The 18212-nt window shown below is 38.1% G+C and overlaps 2 long non-coding RNA genes across 3 annotated transcripts in view; one reads left to right on the forward strand and one right to left on the reverse strand.

Moving 5' to 3' along the window:
• The window catches only part of LOC141351430 (uncharacterized), a 129741-nt gene that overhangs the window by 12734 nt on the left and 98795 nt on the right, over positions 1 to 18212 (forward strand). The window lies entirely within an intron of this gene.
• On the reverse strand, positions 9287 to 13877 carry LOC129421264 (uncharacterized). Of its 2 annotated transcripts, none has more exons than XR_012359685.1 (6): positions 13626 to 13877; positions 12250 to 12337; positions 12068 to 12175; positions 11884 to 11978; positions 10340 to 10481; positions 9287 to 10219 (listed from the first exon to the last, which is right to left on the reverse strand). It is a non-coding gene; the product is annotated as an uncharacterized lncRNA (long non-coding RNA). The 2 variants fall into 2 exon arrangements; XR_012359684.1 differs by having other exon boundaries at positions 10340 to 10485.

Here is an 18212-nt window from a genome sequence, read left to right on the forward strand (position 1 = left end):
AGCCATTTTATAAAGTGCTTCCTCATTTTTTCTGCCACAAAAAGCCCATAAACATCCTCAGCGACAAACTGTGATTATGATGATATTAATTATCATTACTTTCAATTAGAAAGTGGCGAGCAGACCCATTCGTTCTGAGGCGGTGCTCCCTGTGGAGAGGAAAGGTCTGTGGAGCGTCATTAGGCATGGCGTGATTGCACGGCGCTCGTACTCGCCTCTCGCCCATTTACAACTAATCAACATCTCAAGTCCATTACTGCCAGCAACGCTAAATAAAAAGTCTAGCAGAGTACTGCTCAGTATGGGGAGTGTACAATTTGTGGTGTGTTTTGGCTAGCGTTTGGAAGTTGGGGGTCATTATTATGCCATGATGTGCGTTTAAGTGACTTTGATTGGAATTAAATGGACAAGTTGGGCAATTTCATATTTTTTTACTGTTCTCTTCCAATTAAAAAGGAAGTACTGGTTTGTGCCTGGAGCTACCCATTTTAGGAGCTACCCATTTTAGGAGCTACCCATTTTAGGAGCTACCCATTTTAGGAGCTACCCATTTTAGGAGCTACACATTTCAGGTTATTCATAAATGTAGGCAGAGCTACGTATGACGAGTGAGCCTGGGTTGCTCATTTGCTTTGTCACTGATTTTATTTGTGCCACTTGAATATTCAGAGCTGATTACTTGCCATTCTCTCTCTTGCACTTACACAACTCTCTCTCTCAGTCTTTGCATCTCATCCTGCCCCTACATGAAACATCCATCTCTGCCCATGAAAAATGGAGGGCTCATGAATAGTTTACCAGCCTGTGGTGGGGTTTGAGTCAGTGGGTTCAGCTGTGAGCACTCCAGCAGGGAGCTCCTCTTATGCTCGACACAAAGAGAGGTGAGAGGAAACGTTAATCTCAAAGCCGAGCAGCAATAATGGGCACACACACCGCTCGCTGTCTGTCTCATAATGAGCCGAATAGAAGAATCAAATCTAACGAATGTGTGCTGACACTACATGGCTTGCTGTAGTTTTTGCTAGGTTGGTGGAAGCATGAGGGTTGAATTATCTCATAGGCCAGATTGTTGAGATTTTTCATCCATTTGACGCACAACCTGAAAGAGGAAGGCACTGGCGAAAGATGAGTCGATGGATTTTTATATTTCTGAGTAAGATTCATGTGAATGGCATCATGAAGGCAGATGAAATCTGTGAGTGGATCAGGATCTGAGTCACATGTTGTACGTGTGCAGGGTAAGCTTCGGCCCACTGCAGTGTGTGGTGCGCTACATGACTTGTTCATGAGAAAGCTCCCACCTGCTCAATCTGATCAGTATTCTGCTTAAAAATGCACTTTAAAAACTCTGAGCTGAGGCAATCTTTTAAGCAGTCATGTAAACACTTTGGTCCATATTAGTCCATCATAGTAGGGGCGAAATCAGACTAAAAAATCTGAATAATGCAATCATGCATTTTAAAGTTGCTAGGTAAATAAACATACTGAATCTTTACTGAACAGCTGGTTCACCAAGATATCACTTTCTACTCACCGAAGGGTCAAATGCTCCCCAGGTGTTCATGGTCTTAACAAGATTTTGGCTTGAAGTGTATCTCAGTACATCATTGCAGCAGACAGCTATTAGTATTCAACACTGTCTGCCCGAATATGTCTGACTTGTCAGTCTTTGGCAGGCAGACTCTGAAACATTTGCGTTCTGGATGAGTCAGATTATCTAACACCGCTCATCGACTTTTCAGGCCTAATATGAGTTGGCACTGTTTGCTGATGTTCACTGTGTGGTAAAACTTCAATGGTCTAAGAAAGGCTCCGATAAGTCGTGAATGGTCTGAATCATGCCTCTGTCAACGCTATCCCAAATGTGAGACCACTGCAAGTGATGTGAATCGTGTCCCAGCTGACTCAGGTTTCTTTCTGTTTGCTTATACTGTTATACAACTGAAATGGTACATTTCCCTTCAATCACAGAATTTTGGGTTAATGTTGACCTAGTTGTTATCATTTAGAGACCGGCTGAACACTGCTTTCATGGCTATGGAATTTGGAGTCTGTGAAATCCAGGCTAAAGTCTCATAATCAAATTTGAGGTTAGGAGCATCCAAGTTTGATTTCACTTATTGGTTTCACATTGATTTCAATCCTAACTCAGTCAATATTAAAGATATCAAGATTATATTTTCACACAGCGTACTTTACGTTATTTATTCAGTTCCGCTCCTGAAGGGCCAGTGTCCTTCAGAGTTTAGTTCCAACCCTTATCAAACACACATTCCTTTCATTTTGAATTGATCCTGTAGACTTTGACTAGCTTTATAGTACTGAAGGTCTGGGAACTACTTTGAATGGCCAACGCCCATGAGGCCCGTAATTTTTTTTACCTTTATTTAACCAGGAAAACACTCATTGAGATTAAAAATCTCTTTTTCAAGAGTGTCCTGGCCAAGGGGGGCAGCAGTACAACCACACATACAGTACATGCCATAGACTGTAAAAAAGATGGACGACGTCTATTAGCTCTCTTACATTGGTGAAAAGCGAAGCCGCCAGTGTCCCGATATGGCGCTGACATCTTGGGTCTTGAGTCTGCGCAATAGCGATTTCGGGACCAGTCATGCGCAGTAGTGAGCAGGAAGGGAAGGCGCGAAGTCAAAACCCCGCTCTCGCTCTCATAGAATGCGCATATCAAACGATATCACAGCTGTCAATCATGACGTGACACCACCGTTTTTATATCATTAAATAACTAACTAAACACAAACCTATTTTAAAAACAAACATTTGAATTTACATCAGCGTGATAAAAACTACAGTAAATGACAGAAACCAGCTTCGGAAAAAAGATAATTGAAGTGTAATTAATTTTTTTAGTTGGTCTCAAGTCCTATTGAATAACATGGGGAGGCGGGCTTTATGACCTATACTGGGACCAGTCACTGGGGGGGCGATCGAGACGTTTTGGCTTCATTTTTCAGGGCTTGTGCGACACGCTTGATACATGCAAATACAAAATACACAAAAACACTAAACAATATAAGACAACTGTAACCAATCCCTCAGATTCGCTTTGTGCCACATCATGTTTAGGAGCGTGGAGATGCCACCACAATAAAAGATCGGTGTCCAACCATCATTCACAAACGTCTCTAAAGTTTATAACAACAATGGCAAACACGTTAAAATATCTCTTTTAGATTCCACTAATTGCTTTAAGCAAAACTCTTGGATGTCTTTGAAAGACTTTATGCCGTAAACCTCGCACACTGTTAAAAATACAGAGATTATTCAATCTTAATGAAGCATTGACAATGTTTACATGCACCCTCATAATTTGATTATAACGGGATTTTGGCAATATTGCAATAATACTTTACCTCGTGTAAACACAATACTTCGATAAAAATAATGTGATTAACCTCATAATCGAAGTAAGTATAATCATATTAAAAGAGGTGGTCTATGCAGTTTTTAATTGCAGTGTGCGTCCATGTAAATGCTTTAATCGCATCTATACCGAACTGAAGTGTGCATGTGTTTTAGTCACACGCCTTAAAGGAAAACAACTATTTTTCAATATTTTACTATGTTCTTACCTCAATATAGACGAATTAATACATCCCTATCTTTTTTCAATCCGTGCACTAAATCTTTGTACAGTGCGTCGCGAATGTGTTAGCATTTAGCCTAGCCCCATTCATTCCTTAGGATCCAAACAGGGATGAATTTAGAAGCCACCAAACACTTCCATGTTTTTCCTATTTAAAGACTGTTACATGAGTAGTTACATGAGTAAGTATGGTGCCACAAAATATATAAACTATACAAAATATATAAACAAACTATATTGTATCGCGGAAGAGCACAAGTTTGCAGCACTTCGACCTCAGCGCACAGAAACATCATCGCTCCAGAATACTCCCCCTCTCCCTCCGTCAATATTACTACGCCTGAGGTCGAAGTGCTGCAAACTAAGTGCTCTTTCGCCATACAATATAGTTCTCATTTTTAATCCGCTTAAAAATTGCCAGGTTTTATTTTGTGCCACCATGGAAGTGTTTGGTGGCTTCTAAATTCATCACTGTTTGGAAGGAATGAATGGGGCCAGGCCAAACGCCAACACATCCACGACGCGCTGCACAAAGACCAAATGCACGCATTGAAAAAAGATAGGGATGTATTAATTTGTCTAAGTTGAGGTTTTCCTTATAGGAAGTTTTCCCTAAACTCTGTCAACACGACTCGCTGTCGGCAGTCTGCCTTCATCCAGAAACAGCTCTAAAAACGCCACGGCAGGGTATACAACCGTCATAATATTTTTTTCTTCGTTACAGCACAGAATAACGAAATACGTCCATAAGAACAAGCAAATTAAAACCATGAACAGCATATGTGAGTTCATCATTGGTGCTCTGCATTGGGCTACATGTGAAAAATCAGAAAATAAAAACGGCATGTAAACAGAAGTGAAGAGGTTAGCTCCAGTCATGGAAATGTCTTACTGCGAATAAGTCCTTACTCTGATTATTGGAAAAATCACATTTTGGTGTACATGTAAACATAGTCTTTGTCACCGATGTAAACATGGCAGGTTTCTTCTTCTATCAGATGGCTTTGTGTTGTTTCCAGGAGGGCTGTTAAAAACGTGACAACAACCACACGTCTCCCGAAATCCTGTATAATATCAGAGGACCACTTTGAATATGCTGAAGTTTCTTCCAGTTAAGTTTGCCGTATGCATCAGACGTTCAGCCAACCGTTAGTCGGAGACTGGGTTTGCACAGACTGGGTCAGATACCTTTTTGGTCTCCATCATATCTAACATAGAGCTTTGCATGTGGGTACTGATGCTTTGAGTACTTAAGTGCTATAATATTTCTATAAACATTGAATTTATATTTGTAAATAATATGATTTTATTTCAGTCAGACTTAGAAATAGTATCTGGAGAAGCCATAAAGTGTGTTTAAAAACAGAAACTGGGTTGTACACTGGTTGTAAGAGACACTCCCAGTCTAGACAACTCTATGGGGTTATAATGGGAACAATCTAGTTTAGTAGCACCAAAATGCATGTTTTATGTAACAAGTATCCATATAGTTCACTATGGAGCACTCATGTAAGGGAATAACAAATGAATAAAAAAGTGAGTGATTTGGGATACAAAATGCACATGGAGGATTATCTGTTGTCATCACCAGGGCTACAACTATGTTTAAATAAATTTTGTAGGTCTGTGTAAGCCATATGAAAATATTCATATTAGGCTACTATATTAACAATCTTTGAGAAACTGGATAACATTATGGGCCAAGCCAGAAATGAAAATCGATTTGTCGTGGGATTTATGAATAAACAGTTAACACTTGAGTGGTCATATTAACTGTTTTATGTTTGAGATCCTTTTAAATGAAGTCATGTCATTAATAATGTACATTCCTAAACTTTGTTTCATGTGGAAAAGGGAATTTTTGAGGTTTATTGAGCATATGAATGCAGCTTGGAGGAATGTATGGGAAAAATTTTGTGAGAACCATGAAAAGGAGTCGTGTGAAAACTTGCAGAATGGTTGGTTCATGAAAAGGCTTTAATTGACAAGTAGTTTGAGGGAATATGAATGACAGAGATATTGGTGATGTTACCAAATTGAGCATAGGTAAGCACAAATTAATACAACGCAGTGCGACGCAATACCCACCTACAAATAGCAGATAGGCCAGCAGCTAACATTAGTGACGTCCAGTGATTTCTTTGCTGTCAATGTAAACATACTTTTACATTGGTAATGTTGCAAGATGAGATGTTTGGAGTAATGTTTGGATCTATGAAGTGTTTTTTTTCCGTGTTTGTGTTTTGGGTGATCTATGAGTGTTTTGTGGTATCCGGTGTGGCTGGACGGGTGTTAGCCCGTCACATCCCAAACCTCCACCCAATATAGCTGCTGCCAGAGATTAACTCCACCACATAGTGCGAGTCCACATGGCTCAAACACACATCCTGTCCTCCTCTAACTCATGCATTCATTTATCTATGACATGCAGACCAAACAGTTTCTTAACATTTTGCAAGCGTTCTGCTCTTATTGTCTTGTGACCATACAATAGGATTTTCATGAGAACAATCGGCACTCCACTGATCTACTGATAAAATATGAAAACACTACCTGATGGTTAAGTCTGTGAATGTAATAATTCAGTCATTTCCTGTGATAACTTACTGTTATCCTTTCTGGTTGGAGATCTTAGGAGTTGTGATCACATCTGGATTCATAGGCTTTGTGAGGGTCTTAGTTCGAATCTACTCTTTATTTCTTTCTGTCTTTCTCTCTCTGGAAGCGATTAAACCCGAGGGGCAGCCTGAAACGATTACAGATAACATTGATGAAGTCCCGTTGTTTGAAGTGCAGGGTTTTCCTGGGTCTCATATGCTCGCACAAATGTTTCCTCTCTCTTCTGGCAGAGTCCGCTTGAATTCTCAAAAGTATGCGGTAAGGATCTCGAAAATAAATGTGGGGGCTTTGAAGGCGTTTGTGCTTTAGCTCAAACCATAAGGGTCATCGAATGTATGACATTAACCCTAACTATAAAAGACTTCCTTTCACAAGCATTTTTTATTGTTGTAAACCCTCATGCTTTGACATGATAATACAACAATTTTTCTTGTCCCTGACATATTTTTGCCTTAGAATGTCAGTCACTGAATTGTTTTTTTTTTCTTTTTTCAAATTGAAATAAACCAGCTTCTTCAGGCATTGAAAGAAAAGTGTCAGTTCCTGCGTCCCAATTCGCCAGCTATCCATTTTTAATAATTTTCAAAATAAAGATTAGTATCCTGATGGCATAGTATTTCTGGTGAAAATTCAAAATGCATATCAATACATGCTTTAAAGGGGACATATCATGAAAATCTGACTTTTTCCATGTTAGAGTGTTATAACTGGGTACCCAGTGCTTGTATCAACCTAGAAATTGTGAAAAAGAACAACCCAGTAACTTAGTTTTGGAAGACCATTCTCTGCAAGCATGTAAAAAAATAGGTCATTGAAATTTGGCTGCCCTTGTGATGTCAGAAGGGGATAAAACCGCCCCTTAATCTGCACTATCCAACCACAGCACTGCCATTTAGTGCGTGATCAGCTCATTTGCATTTTAAAGGACACACCCAAAATGGCACATTTTTGCTCACACCTACAAAGTGGCAATTTTAACATGCTATAATAAATTATCTATATTGTATTTTGATCTAAAATTTCACATACGTACTCTGAATACACCAAAGATCTATATTACATCTTAAAAAAGTCTTGTGAAATGTCCCCTTTAATGGCTGATATTAAACAACTCATTGCAAGAGCGAGAAGTTTAGTCATGCTGCACTTAATTATTAAATATAATTATAAATAAATAACAAATTAAGCAATATAATAATTATTTCTTATGTAATGTTAAATGAAGAAAATGCAACAGTTGTATTTTTTTGTATTTTATTGTTAACAATTACATTGATGTGTAGACAACAATGTCTGCTTCTGTCACGCAATACTTGTCAGAGTACTTGCACCCTATTTGGCTATGCACTAAAATTTACATACTTTTCTGAAATTTTAGTTGTACATGCCCATGTAAAACTGAGCAGCACAGATAAATGACTTTTTTGCCTATTTTGTCATCCATCTAAAGATCCCCAGGTGAAAAAGTAGTACACTTCCATAGTGTACTTAAAGTGCTTTATTTTCGCACACTAATTTTGTGCTTAATATACTAAAATTACATTCTTCTGACAATTTTCTCCTCTTCTTAGCGTCTTAAAAAAAAATCTTTCTTTTGCCTCCTCCTTCGCATTTCTTTATGGTGCAAATTCGAGGAGGAAAGCAGGATCGACAATGAAAACAAACCAAAACTTAAGACGGAGTTTCATACGCTATGCGCATGCGTCGCCTGTGTAAAGTTACTGGAGCGCGCACGTCTCTCACAAGGATCGTAATGGCAGTGATTGACAAGCCAGAGGGCCAATCACTGATGTGGTCTTGCATCAGTGATTGGCCCTCTGGCTTGTGTTGGCTGATGTTTTTAAGGCCCTATCTTGTGCATACGTATATTAATATTTTTACTTTCAGTGCACCTAATAAATAGTCTTTTATCAGACAGTTTCAAGTAATATTGCTAAAATGTATAAAACAAACATCCTCTTTAGTACCTACTACCTTAAAGATTATCTAAGTGTACTTCACTGTGCTATTTTGAGACACCATGAAGATGAACTAATGCACTTTTAACATACTATCTCTGTATTAAAAAATGAATTTAGTTAACACCTGTTTTAAACTTGAACTCAACTTTCATACAAAGATGTGTTCAAGTTTACTACAAGTGGTACCTAAATACATTTTTTAAATACATTTTTAGCAAATTTTAGTTCATATTTAGGTGTCTCAATATAGCATTGTTTATCATCAAAATTAGTGTGCGAAAATAAAGCACTTTAAGTACACTATGGAAGTGTACTACTTTTCTACAAAACTGCACAACACTTATTATTCTTACTTATTGTCTACTATCATTATTATTATTATTATTATTTTATTTTATTATTTTACTTTTGGTCACCACCACCAGCTTTGTTGTTTTATCAAAGTTTTAATGTCCATCCATATTTATTTTTCACTCTTTTTTAAGATACAAACTAAAATACTAGAAATATGTACACAGCATTTTAAAACAACAATTTTCAGAACTAAATGCCTTCTTCAGGCATCAGTCAGTATTTAGTGTGACCTCTCTTGGCACAAAACACATCTTGAGCTTTTTTAAAGAGACTGAAGTCCTGAAGTCATTCGATTAGAAATAGAAATTAGGATTTAATTTTATTTAGGTTTAAGAGATCCTGCAGCTGCCTGCTATTGCTCAAGTGGAAGAGGAGTTTTCCCTAAATACTTGACACTTCAGCTTATACTTTTATACAGTTTTTAATACTATATACACATTTATTGTATTTTCTGGTTGTATTCTAATAAAGAGACTGAGAAATAATGATATAGTATCACTATACAATTGCAAAAACAACAAATCTAATGGTAGCATGGTGGCCTAAGACTTTTGCACAGTAAAGTAAAACATATGTCAGTTACCAGGCTTTTTTATCAAGGTAAATAATCTCTTTAAGAACTAAGATATGTTCACACACTATAGGCAAAATGTGTAATGGAATGTGAGTGTGAAAAGCTTTTTATGTGTTTTTAATTGACTGAAACATTGCTGTGGATATAAATCTACAAGCAAAAGTGAAATACACAGCAAAACCACCAGTGTTAATTTAACTCTATGAGAGTTGATTTCAACACTATACCAGTGTTTATATAATTCTCACTGCCCAGAGTTAAAATAACACTCCAACTAGTGTTAAAGATTTTACTCCACCTTGGTGTTGATCATTTTACTCTGATAGTGTTAAAGAATTAACTCCAAACACTGCCTTTAAAACACCCATTAGAGTTAATTACACTTAAGTAGAGTCAATATTAAAACACTGATAGAGAGTTACTTGAACACTGAAAATAGTACTTCATCATACATCTTTGATTATTAATGACAACAAGAATTAAATTAAGCAAAGTTATTGACCACAAATTTATTTAACAAATTTATTTGACATTATTAAATATTTATAAAAAAATAAAGTTTCACTTGTGAACTTTTTCAAAATTTTCAGAGAGTGGTTATGTATACAGTCCTTTCAATTTCGCCAAGGAGTTTAAACAAAACTGGAAAAGTGTTTTAAAATCCATGTCTGACACACATCTAGGGCAAATCACAGCAAATCTTTCACTAAACATTCTGTAAAACAATACATCACAAAAGTAATCACAATTTTCTTCAGCACATATTAATTAGAAATTTGGGCAAGGATAAAATGCATGCTGAAACCGTAAATGAGATACTAGTTACAGCTAGTTAAAAAAAGTTTGCTCTCAGCTCTCAATCTCTAGTTTTCCCAACATGTAAACTGTTGTTTGATTAAATTAGTTAAAGTAAAGGAGTCCATCATCATACATTAAAAACAAAGTCAAATGCTAATAAAAAAGAGCCTTCTGACTGACGGGGTGAGATTCTTATCAAAAGCCACGTCAAAGTTCTCAAATCTGGCCGCAGATCCTGCTAACCGCAGTAAGGTACGGTTGTCATCCTACTCGTTGCTGAAGATGTTCTTCAAGGCTGGTACAAGACTATAAAAGATAAAGAACAACAGTTATTATATTAGACCTATACATCTGCATAACATTGAGAAAATCATTAGAAGTACAGAGCCACAGAGACAGATTTAGAAAGCAGGCTCTCCTACTTACCTTATGATACACCACAAGCCTGCTCACTGCAAATCTGATGCACTGATTCCGTTGAGGTGATGGTGGAAGGAGATGGAGCAGTAAAGGCAGTGTTGCCATGTCACTATCACAGTCTATGCTCTCACTGGTCCCTTGTAGGAGTCTTCCTTAAACAACATAAACAGACATGTCACAATACTGTACAATTAGGGCTGTGCAAAAATATCGATACAGCTAACTATCGTGATAGTTGGCTGTATCGAAAGTGTATCGATATTTCGATCGCTACTATTGATATTTTAAAACCAATCAAATTCTTCTGTGTGCGTCAAACGACCTCCTCTGCCGCTGCTGTAGTTGTCACTGTCCAGTTGTCTGCCATATACGGCCAATGTCTCAGAAGTTAGAGGGAGTGAGAAAATGGCAGAAAATTTAAAAACACCTGCAGCTTTCAAAGAGCTGCAGGTGTTCAGTTCTATTTTTTTACATTTTTGATAAAAAAAAGAAAAAGTATTGCAATGTATCACAACATGCAACGCATTGTATCGTGATACGTATCGTATCGGGAGGCCCTTGCCAATACCCAGCCCTATGTACAATACATAATAGAGGTCGACCGATTTTTGGCATATTTTTAAAAATCGGCTTTGGCCGATTTTGCTGCAAAATTAGGCCGAATAATAGACAGGCGCATCTGCGGGCACCTAAGCGTTGTTGTAGAACTCGTGACGCTGCCTCTTGCTGCAAGCAGATAGCTCCCGTGTGTGTGCAGCCGTGCCTTGTTCACAAACAACTTTAGTAAACGATGGCGGGACAAGACGTCACTGTCAGCACAATCAGTCACTTATAGCGCCTCAGAAATGATAATGTAAATGTGTTTAGAAAGATTTGCCCTAAATAACAGTCTCAACTAAAAACCATAGACATTTACTATGTTAACTTTATGATGAATAAATAATTTATCAGGTCTACCATATAAGGATTTTATCCTACAAAGCAATAAAAGCCATGGTAAAAAACTGATCAAAGATTATGACAGCAGAGTGTCAGGTAATATCTGTGTCTGATAAATGCATGGTGCAGAGGAGCTTGTAAAACTCTTCAGAAAGACCAGACATAATTTTTTTAAATACTTTGACTTAAATAGTGACATTTTTACATTTAAAATATCTGCTAATGATGAGAACATTTTGATTATTATGTACATGTAGAAAATCAGCCAAACATATCGGCCATCGGCTGCCCTGATTTCTAAACATCGGCATCGGCCAGAGAAAAAGCCATATCGGTCGACCTCTAATACATAAGATGACAGACACATTTCAATTTGACAAATGAATAAAGATTTTGAAAGTCGTCATTTATGAAAGCATGTATTTTGACAAATGAAATTAAAATAATGAAGTGCATTTACCAATATGTGCAACAAAAATGTTGACTAGGACTTCCACTATTCTGCTTAATGGCACAAATGACCATCTTCCAAAACACAACAAATGTTTGCTTGTTACTTCTTCACACACATTTAATTATGCATAGTGAAAATACTATGTGTACTCTTTTACCTCGGTCATGGAGTCATCTGTTGTCTTAGATTTCTTGGAACGACTTTGGTCAAGTTCAGATGGTAAATGACAGTGGCAGAAGCTGCTTGTTGCATCTGGTGACAAAAATTCATGACAAACACACAAAAACTGAAAAATAAACCTAAATCAGTTTTATAAAACAAAGATAATCATCACACTGTACCTTCATTTTGTCCTCTAGCTGTAAGCAGCACATCTTGCAGAATGTCTTCCTCGATTTCAGTGTCATCAACAATGCATACATTAGTCCACAGTCAGTTTAGCTTACCACCTATGACAAAACACAAATTGCATTTTATATATGTAAGGAAGCAACAAATAAATGAACAGTGAAAAAAAAATCACCTTCACTAATGAGCAAAAATAAATCAATCCTGCAGTTTGATACATTTCCTGGAGCCCTGATAACCAACTTCAGCAGCATGTTCCAAACCTGAAATAGTGATTGAATAAAAAACTTTGTATTATCAAACAAAATGTACTATAACATTAAATATGAAAATGTTTTTCATAAAGTTATTGCATCTTATTATAAAGTAATTTAACAAAAATATATGCAATAAAAAAACTGTGGCTTAGGTGAGTGACTTTGTTAACAAAAACTATTCAGGACAGGTTTTAGTACATTGATGATGAGTGTTCTTTTAATGTATTCCCATAAATCCACCTTTAAAAGACCTTAACGCGCTTACGTGCGATTTCTTAATTTTCTACCTTCTGTAAAGTTGTGCATTCAAATCGCGCGTGGTCATGCGTCGTCATACGTAGATCAGACGCGCGTGAACAGCTTTGAACGCGGTTCAACCAATCAAATCTAATTCCAGCTATCCGTCACTATTAGGGCGAATTCCAATCGTTAGTCACCGTCCCTATGCCCTACTCCCTTCAAAGTGCAGACATACTCGTGTGTGAACTCTGAAAGAAGCAGCACACATTTAAAATGCTACATTTTAAGACAAGTTACATTAGGCGAAAAAACGAGCAAATCATTTTCTCTCACGAAGTGAATGACGCAGCCATTTACCACACCGCGTGTAACAAGCAGAAATAACTGACATTCACAATTTAATTACATTTAAACAGCGAAAATAAACCCCAAAGTCTAATTTATTAACAGTCTAAAATGAAGATATTGTGACAAATGTACAATTAAGGAGTTAGTGACAAAGGTTGAATATCACAAACACCTGCATTGCATCATGTTTCTCTGCCCACATTGCTTGACTCACACCATAATCTGAAACCACCACCCTGAACGTAAAAGAACTGCACTAACTTAACTGTTTAAATGTACCCGCAAATACAAAATTAGCTATTTTTGCGTTGTTTTGCAAATACGTCGAGCACATACAGAATTATAGATTTTATTAATTATGTTAGACAAATTGTAGTGTAAGTTACCTCAATACAAAATTAAGAAAGCACATTTAATAACGTTAGTCCCTTAATAATAATAATTGGTTAACGTTACATATTTGTCCAAAATCACTCAAAAATTAAACTCATTGCATTTTTTAAACAAAACTGCACCGTCATGAGGTAACGTAACGTTAAACCGATTAAACAACGTCAGCCAATTACAAATTGAAATTCAGTTCAGTTCAATTTTAAAGATTTCCTTGTGGTCACCCACCAAAATATTCACGATTTAACAAACCTACACGGATTATTTGCAGTTTATTATACATTTATCACCATCATATTTAACTTATTTGACTTACCTCAGTAACGTGAGTCCAGGTCGGTCGATGCTGAGTAACTGACTTTCCCGCTTCAGAAAGAAGGGGCGTGGCGTGAATCTTAACTCCCCGCAAACGTTATTATTGGAACACTGGAAAGCAACACCCCCTTGTGGAAGTTTCTGACACTGTGAGTGATGATAAATTATAAACGAACACTACAACTAACACCTGACCACTCTAGAGTAGCGAACTCTGTAAAATCAACACTGGTGGTTTTGCTGTGTAGGCAAACCTGTAAAGAATAATTGGCTGTGGTTAAGTATTATGACTACATGCTCATTTTGGAACATTCTTCCTCGAACAATGCGAATTAGAGATGGAGAGAGAGAAAGTCAGAGGTTATTTATAATAAAGCTAAGAACTTCCAATGAATTACCATCACTATCTCAGCCCACTCTTTTGCTCTATTTAAACACCACTACTTCTGTTTGTGACACTTCCTGTCTTGACACCAGAGGTTTTCTTGTTATTTTAAGAAGTGTTCATCCTAACTCGCAGCGCCTGCCACGCAGAAACCTGGCGTGGCCTTAACTACAGTAATTTAAGACAGTGCTGCTACCAAATGAGCTCAGAAAATAAAAGTAACCCTACAAAAGGATTGACCCCAGTGAATCATTTTTAGATGCTGTACGCTCACACAATAGAGCTTATAAAATGATGGAAGATGTTCATTAAGCTCACATAACGCATGCTGTTTCTGCTCATCTCATGCTAATCGTGAGTACCTATAGAGTAGTATTACATCCTTCATATATCCCAAGAGTCTTAAGTTTTATTAGATTTTTAAAAGACAGATCAGCTGTACTGATTTGCCAGCAAAACACAGACATTTGATGCAGTTTTACTTACCGCCTGCGACTCATGAACCGGTTGGGACTGCCTATTTCAACAAAATTTGGGGGGGTTAAACAAACACACACGCACAACTCCGTTGCTACCCCAGATAAACAAACTTCATCCATTGTTTTCATTAGACTGGGCTCTTTGGGAAGCAGAACAAGCTTACATTTCTCTCACAAACAACAACACACTTCTTTGGTGATGTTGATTTTGTGTCAGCTCTTGGTTGGTGTGTGCGTGGCTATACCGGTTAAAGTGCCCATATAAGGACTTCCACTTTCTTCCTACACTGAAATTGCCCATAAAAGAAGATTGTTATGTATGAATCTTTCATGTTCCAAAAAACTTTCCCAAACTTTTACGAACCCTGGCGAAGTGCATTCGGCGGCACAGAAATACACAGCTGCTTTTTTGACTCTTTGCTAAGCATGACCGTGGGTTCACCCTAGCCGCGTTTGACGCGTCAAATTCTAGTCTACCGCGTCAAGTTTTCCGCTTGAACATTTTGAGTTTACTTGCTTCATTCACGCGTGAAATTCTAGTCATCGAGACATTCACGCGGAAATTCGCTTCATGGGAGGGGCTTCCTGTAAACATGTCACTACTATAGCAAGCTCCTGATTGGTTATCGCGCCGTGTTTTTCCGGCAAAGTTCAAAATTTTCAACTCGCGTGTTTGCCGCGGCAACGCTCAATTTGCTCAAACTAGACGCGCGAATGAGGCAGAATCGCGTCTACTGCGCCGCGCTAAACGCCTCATTCGCAACACGAGACCTCCAAACACGCCTCTTTACATTGACTTAACATTGAAATCACTCGCGCCTGACACCTCTACCGCGGCTGGTCTGAACGCAGCATGAGGAATCCAACTCTGTAACAGTGTTAAAGAGGACCTATTTCATTGCTAAAAAAATTTATTTTGTGTATTTGGTATAATACAATGTGTTTGCATGGTTTATGGTTAAAAAACATAATTTTCCACATAACATACATTTTTGTAGCTCCAGATTTCACTCTCTTCCTGAACCGCATGGATTTGAAAAGCTCCGTGTCCCTGATTGGCCAGCTAATCTGTACTTTGTGATTGGCCTAAATACCTCTGACGTCAGCGGGAAATCTGACGCTCCTTACCATGTTTGAAAGATCCGGTCACAGTGCAATGCTTACAGGACTTAACTTATAGGCAATTTGTGTGTTTGTTGTAGTCCATGAAAAGAGATTAACGTTGGAGACGATAACTTGCTTCATCGTTTACTTTGGCGTTTGTACCTTTTGCATATCGTTAACATGTACTAATACACACTTACACACTAAATAAAATGTAAAAATGTGAATCTGACAATAGGTGCTCTTTAATAAGTCAGAATGCATGAAAAAGCTTTAGACTCTTTAAGAACCCACTGATGTGGTCTCAGTCGTGTATATATTTAACATCCAGAGTCTCAGAGTGACATGTCAGTCATCCCAATGTGAATTGAGCATTAGTGTGGACCTCGCTGTTTGTTAGTGTGGGATGGTAGCACAAACTGTATCGAGTCATTTCTCACTTCACAAGATTGACAGGGTCGACATGCACTTTGCTTGCATATTTATGCGGGCAACACTGTAAGATTAAAGTTTACTGCTGGTACACAAAACACAAATGAGATCTCTTAAATACCTCAATGGTATCTCCCAGACAGCAATTAGACTAAATGGAAATTCATTGCTAAAGTCTGTTGCTCCAAGTTCTCTTAGGAAAAAATTCAGAGGTGCCTTTTGAAGTAAAATTATACATGACATTCCGGGCTGACAGGTTTATTGGTCTCATGCATTAGTTTCGAATGACTCATGGCACGTTCACAACCGAAATCATTTTATTATATAGGACCTCCGCGCACAATGATGCTTCCTCAAACACGTGCTGATGTCGCAATGTGGCCATGCAGTGAGGCACATGAGAACAGTCATTAGATTTGGAAAATTTTCTGTTTGTCTAAAGCCCCACAAAAACCCATAACAAACATTCACGATAATGCCCGTGACTCGTCTTAGCAGTCCTGGGAGATGTGGTGTGATTTGCAAATGATAGCTTGCCACACAGCCCAGGGTAAATCGAGCTTTCTGTTTAAACCAAGTAAAAGCTGCCACTTAACCCCCTTCCCACCTCCTGCTGCTAGCCTCAAGATTGCCTGCATTTTTATGCTAATCACAGGGTCCGTCACGTATCCCAGGAGCCTCCTGTGCATCGGCCTTAAACGCCTGTCCATGGCCCCCACCACCCCCTCTACCTCCCTTTTAAATCTCTCTTTGTCGAAATCCCTCCCCCTTCATCCTTTCGCTCCCTCTCTTTGGAGAATAAAGAGTGAATAGGGCTGACTTCACCGGCGTCACTGCAGTATATAAGATAAGTACTGGGCAGGTCAGTGGCCTTACAGGGCTAAAAAAGGGCCTGCGTTTGATGGTCGTGTCATTAAACGAGTCAATTTGTCTGCAGTGACCCAGGAAAAAGTCGCTCATCCACAGGCATATTACTTTACCTCCCATCCTCTCATTTCCAAGGTCTTTGTAAAGTTGAAGATTACCTCAAGATCTGTAAACCAAGAGGCTAGCCTCTTGTCACCCATATCGGGTTTTAAATACACCGAACAGAATTACTTCCTAACCATTGATTGGTTTATTGTCGCATTGCTGCGATTTGCTCAACCCAAATTGTTTCTTCATTCTCTTAAATCTTGTCATCGAGTTTTGTAATACACTAATGATCCGAAGATATCTCAAGGCTTTAAACGTTTACACAAGCTTTGGATTTGACTATGAACATGGCCACAGGGCCTGGGTGGGTCCACCTTCCACCTGTCTTTCTTTTCACAATCTCTCAAGGGGAACACGTGCAGAGTTTTCTCAAGATTCGGATTATCTTAACCAACCTCTCCCCATATTTCAGCTCTTGTTGTAGGTCTGTGTCTGTGTAGTAGCATGCAAAGAACCACGATCCATAAAATTTGCTTTATAGGCTTGACAGCAAGCATGTGATTGATGGGCGGGGCCGGATACAGGTGAGCAGGGCTGAGGAAATGGGGTGAAAGATTAGCAAGAATGAATGAATCAGAGAAGAAGGGTTTTAGGGGCTGTTAACACGATGCCGTTTTCAAATAAAAATGCTTTTCATTTTGGCCATTTATTTAAGGCGTTAAAGGCCAAAAATGCAATTTTTAAAAGTTACACAACTACAAAAACGCTAATTAATGAAAATGTGCCATGTGCATGCATATACATTTTAAGACATCGTGTGACATCGCCATCTACTGGCCTGGCATGCATAGCATCGTGTTTTTGTCGTTTTTGCAGATCCACGTAAACAAGGATTTCAACAACTTGTCATTTGTACGCAAAAACGCATAGAAAAAACGTCAACCAGTGGCGTTGTGATGGGGGCTTTGGGGGCTTAAGCCCCTTATGTTTTGTCATAAGCACCCGATCTTTTAAGGATACGAAACATTTTAGTTAACAATTTTAATTGATTTGATTATTATTACTTCTAATTTGTTTGCAGTAAATCAGAGCTTATTTAACGCATGATTTATTTGGTTAAAAGCAGCTGTGAAGCTCATCGTGTCGAGCAGGTGGGACTGTTGACAACACACAGATACTGAACATCCTCTTTCATCAGCTAAAAATAAAGCGACTGTTCTGCCAAATTAACAACTCATTTCTCACTTGTTAATAGCTTAATTATTTAATATAC

The sequence above is a fragment of the Misgurnus anguillicaudatus genome, chromosome 20, assembly GCF_027580225.2.
Source record: "Misgurnus anguillicaudatus chromosome 20, ASM2758022v2, whole genome shotgun sequence".
Lineage (NCBI taxonomy): Eukaryota > Metazoa > Chordata > Actinopteri > Cypriniformes > Cobitidae > Misgurnus > Misgurnus anguillicaudatus.